Genomic DNA, 4,904 nt, shown 5'->3' with positions numbered 1-4,904 from the left:
TAGTAAAAAGTGCTATTTATACTAAACTAGTAAACTAGGTTTACAGAAAATGAGTAGATAGTGCAGAATTCCACTTTCGGGACCCACTTGGTGTGTGTTTGGGCTGAGCATTAAAGCTTTCACGTGCATAGTCTCTTCTTGGAGTTCAAACGCCAGTTTTGGTGCTAGTTTGGGCGTTTAACTCCAGCTTTGGTGCCAATTCTGGCGTTTTACGCTAGAAAAGGGTCTCTGGTGAGCGTTTGGATGCCAATATGGGCCATCAAATATCGAGCAAAGTATGGACTATTATACATTGCTGGAAAATCCACTTCGAGTGCAGAGAGGTCAGAATCCAACAGCATCTGCAGTCCTTTCTCTGCCTCTGAATCAGATTTTTGCTCAGGTCCCTCAATTTCAGCCAGAAAATACTTGAAATCAAAGAAAAACACACAAACTCATAGTAAAGTCCAGAAATGTGATTTTTGCATAAAAACTAATAAAAATATACTAAAAAGTAACTAAAACATACTAGAAACTACCTAAAAACAATGCCAAAAAGCATATAAATTATCCGATCATCACAATACCAAACTTAAATTGTTGCTTGTTCCCAAGCAACTAAAAATAAAATAGGATAAAAAGAAGAGAATATACAATAAATCCCAAAATATCAATGAACCTTAGTTCTAATTAAATGAGCGGGACTTGTAGCTTTTTTCTTCTGAACAGTTTTGGCATCTCACTTTATCCTTTGAAATTCAGAATGATTGGCAACTATAGGAACTCAGAATTAAGATAGTGTTATAGATTCTCCTAGTTCAGTATGTTGATTCTTGAACAAGCTACTTATGAGACTTGGTCGTGACCCTAAGCATCTTGTTTTCTAGTATTACCACTGGATACATAAATGTCACAGACACATAACTGGGTAAACCTTTTCAGATTGTGACTCAGCTTTGCTAGAGTCCCCAATTAGAGGTGTCCAGAGTTCTTAAGCACACTCTTTTGCTTTGGATCACGACTTTAACCACTCAGTCTCAAACTTTTTACTTGGACCTTCATGATACAAGCACATGGTTAGGGACACCTTGATTTAGCCGCTTAGGCCAGGATTTTATTCCTTTGGGCCCTCCTATCCACTGATGCTCAAAGCCTTGGATCCTTTTTACCCTTGCCTTTTGGTTTAAAGGGCTACTGGCTTTTTCTGCTTGCTTTTTCTTTACTTTTTTTTCTTTTTTTTTTCTTTTTCTTTATTTTTTTGCCATTTTTCTTTTTCACTGCTTTTTCTTACTTCAAGAATCAAATTTATGATTTTTCAGATTATCAATAACATTTCTCCTTTTTTCATTATTCTTTCAAGAGCCAACAATTTTAATATTCATAAACTTCACTATAAAAAATATGCACTGTTCAAGCATTCATTCAGAAAATAAAAAGTGTTGCCACCACATCAAAATAATTAAACTAATTTCAAGATAGAATTCGAAATTCATGTACTTGTTGTTCTTTTGCAATTAGAAACATTTTTCAATAAAGAAAGGTGAAGGATTTATGGGACACTCATAACTTCAAGGCATAGACACTAGACACTAATGATCATGTAATAAAGACACAAACATAGACAAAACATAAAGCATAAGGAACGAACAACAGAAAAACAAATAACAAGGAAATTAAAGAATGGGTCCACCTTAGTGATGGCGGCTAGTTCTTCCTCTTGAAGATCCTATGGAGTGCTTAAGCTCCTCAATGTCTCTTCCTTCTTTGTTGCTCCTCTCTCATGGCTCTTTGGTCATCTCTTATTTCATGGAGGATAATGGAGTGCTCTTGGTGCTCCACCCTTAGTTGCTCCATATTGGAACTCAAATCTCCTAAAGAGGTGTTGAGTTGCTCCCAATAGTTGTGTGGAGAAAAATGCATCCCTTGAAGCATCTCAGGGATTTCTGGATAAAGGACTTCCTCATACTCTTGTTGAAGTTCATGAGTGGGCTCTCTTGTTTGCTCCATCCTCTTTTTAATGATGGACTCTTGAGATGAATCTCTCTATCTCCTATGACTCGGAGGTGGAAGCCACTGTCTTCCCTTTCCTCTTTCTAGAGCATTCTCCGTCCTTAGGTGCCAATAATGGTTATAGAAAAATAAAAAGCAATGCTTTTTCCCACACCAAACATAAAAAATTTGCTCGTCCTCGGGCAAAAGAAGAAAGAAAGGAGGAGAAGAAGAAGAAATAGAGGAGATGGAGGTGTGTGGGAATTCGGCCAAGGGGGTTAAGTGTTGGAGATGTATGAAATAGAAGGTGGTAAGGAGGGTTATATATATGGTAAGGGAGAGAGGGTAACCGTGTAGAGAATGGGTGGATTTGGGAGTGGAATGGTTTGAATTTGAATGGTGAGGTAGGTGGGTGTTGGGGAATAGTATTATGGAAATGTGTGAAGAAGAGGGAGAGTGAGGTAGGTAGGTGGGGATCCTGTGGGGTCCACAGATCCTGAGGTGTCAAGGAATTCTCATCCCTGCACCTTCCTAGCGTTTAAACTCCCACTGTGTGCCAAATCTGGCGTTGAACGCCAGTTCTTCTACCTTTCCTGGCATTAAATGCCAGGCTGGTGCCCCTTTCTGGCGTTTAATGCCAGCCAGACACCAGACAGCCCTTTCTGGTGTTAAACGTCAGTCTGGCTACCAGTTCTGGCGTTTAACAAACAGATTGGGCATTAAACGCCCATTCTGCTATCCTTACTGGCGTTTAAACGCCAGTAAGCCTGTCCTCCAGGGTGTGCTATTTTTGATGCTATTTTTCATTTTGCTTTAATTTTGTAGTTGTTTTTATGACTTCACATGATCATCAACCTAAACAAAACATAAATTAACATAGATAAATAAAATTGGGTTGCCTCCCAATAAGCACTTCTTTATTGTCAATAGCTTGACAAGAAGCTCTTATAGAGCTTTAAAGATACTCAGAGCATGATTGTGGCCTCCCAACACCAAACTTAGAGTTTGAGTGTGGGGGTTTTGCTTGACTCTGTATTGAGAGAAGCTTTTCATGCTTCCTCTCCATGGTTACAGAAGAAGATCCTTGAGTCTTAAACACAAGGTGGTCCTCATTCAGTTGAAGGACTAACTCTCCTCTGTCCACAACAATCATAGCCCTTACTGTGGCTAGGAAGTGTATTCCAAGGATGATGGATTCATCCTCATCTTTCCTAGTGTCAAGGATTATGATGTCAGCAGGAATGTAAAGGCCTTCAACCTTCACCAAAACATCCTCTACAAGTCCATAAGCCAGTTTCATTGATTTGTCTGCCATCTCTAGTGAGATTCTTATAGCTTGTACCTCAAAGATCCCTAGTTTCTCCATTATAGAGAGTTGCATGAGGTTTACACTTGACCCTAGGTCACACAGAGCCTTCTCAAAGGTCATGGTGCCTATGTTGCAAGGTATTAAGAACCTTCTGGGATCCTCTTTCTTCTGAGGTAACTTCAGTTGAACCAATGCATTTAGTTCACTGATGAGCAATGGAGGTTCATCCTCCCAAGTCTCATTACCAAATAATTTGGCATTTAGCTTCATGATTGCTCCTAGATACTGAGCAACATGCTCTTCAGTAATAAATTCATCTTTTTTAGAGGATTAATACTCATCAGAGCTCATGAATGGTAATAGGAAGTTCAGTGGAATATCTATGATCTCTAGATGAGTCTCAGACTCCTTTGGTTCCTTAATAGGGAACTCCTTGTTGGCCAGTGGACGTCCCATGAGGTCTTCCTCACTGGGAATCACTGTCTTTCCCTCCTCTACAGGTTTGGCCATATTGGACGTGTAGATGGCCTTGCACTCTCTTTTTGGATTCTCTTCTGTATTGCTTGGGAGAGTACTAGGAGGAGTTTCAGTAACTCTTTTACTCAGCTGACCCACCTGTGCCTCCAAATTTTTTATGGAGGACCGTGCCTTAGTCATGAAACTGAGAGTGGCCTTAGATAGATCAGAGACTATGTTTGCTAAGCCAGAGAGGCTCTGCTCAGAATTCTCTATCTATTGCTGAGAAGATAATGGAAAATGTTTGCTATCGCCAAACCTATTTCTCCTACCATTATTGTTATTGAAGCCTTGTTGAGGCTTCTGTTGATCCTTCCATGAGAAATTTGGATGATTCCTCCATGAAAAATTATAGGTGTTTCCATAGGATTCTCCCATGTGATTCACCTCTTCCAATGCAGGATTCTCAGGGTCATAAGCTTCTCCTTCAGAAGAGGCTTCTTTAGCACTGCTGGATGTAGCTTGCAATCCAGTCAGATTCTGAGAAATCATATTAACTTGCTGAGTCAATATTTTGTTCTGAGCCAGTATGGCATTCAGAGTATCAATCTCAAGAACTTCTTTCTTCTGAGTCATTCCATTATTCATAGAATTTCTTTCAGAAGTGTACATAAACTGGTTATTTGCAACCATCTCAATGAGTTCCTGGGCTTCTGCAGGCATTTTCAGATGAAGGAATCCACCAGCAGAATGATATAGTGACATCTTTGACATTTCAGACAGACCATCATAGAATATACATACGATGCTCCATTCTGGAAACATGTCAGAAGGACACCTTTTGGTTAATTGCTTGTATCTTTCCCAAGCTTCATAGAGGGATTCACCTTCCTTCTGTCTGAAGGTTTGGATGTCCAGTCTGAGCTTACTCGTCTTTTGAGGTGGAAAGAATTTGGTCAAGAAGGCATTGACTAGCTTGTCCCAAAAGTTCAGGCTTTCTCTAGGTTGTGAGTCCAACCATGTTCTATCTCTGTCTCTTACAGCAAAGGGAAAAAGCATAAGTCTGTAGACCTCAGGATCAACCCCATTGGTCTTAACAGTATCACAGATCTGCAAGAATTCAGATAAGAACTGATGAGGATCATCTAATGGAAGTCCATAAAACTTGCAG

At 39.7% G+C, this 4,904-nt stretch overlaps 1 non-coding gene across 1 annotated transcript; it reads left to right on the top strand.

Moving 5' to 3' along the window:
- Positions 1–4,556: 4,556 nt before the first annotated feature.
- Positions 4,557–4,660, top strand: LOC112704649 (small nucleolar RNA R71). The gene has a single exon (XR_003155264.1). It is a non-coding gene; the product is annotated as a small nucleolar RNA R71 (small nucleolar RNA).
- Positions 4,661–4,904: the final 244 nt, after the last annotated feature.

This window comes from Arachis hypogaea, chromosome 7, assembly GCF_003086295.3.
Source record: "Arachis hypogaea cultivar Tifrunner chromosome 7, arahy.Tifrunner.gnm2.J5K5, whole genome shotgun sequence".
NCBI classification, from domain to species: Eukaryota; Viridiplantae; Streptophyta; class Magnoliopsida; order Fabales; family Fabaceae; genus Arachis; species Arachis hypogaea.
This window is presented reverse-complemented; position numbering and strand designations above follow the sequence as displayed.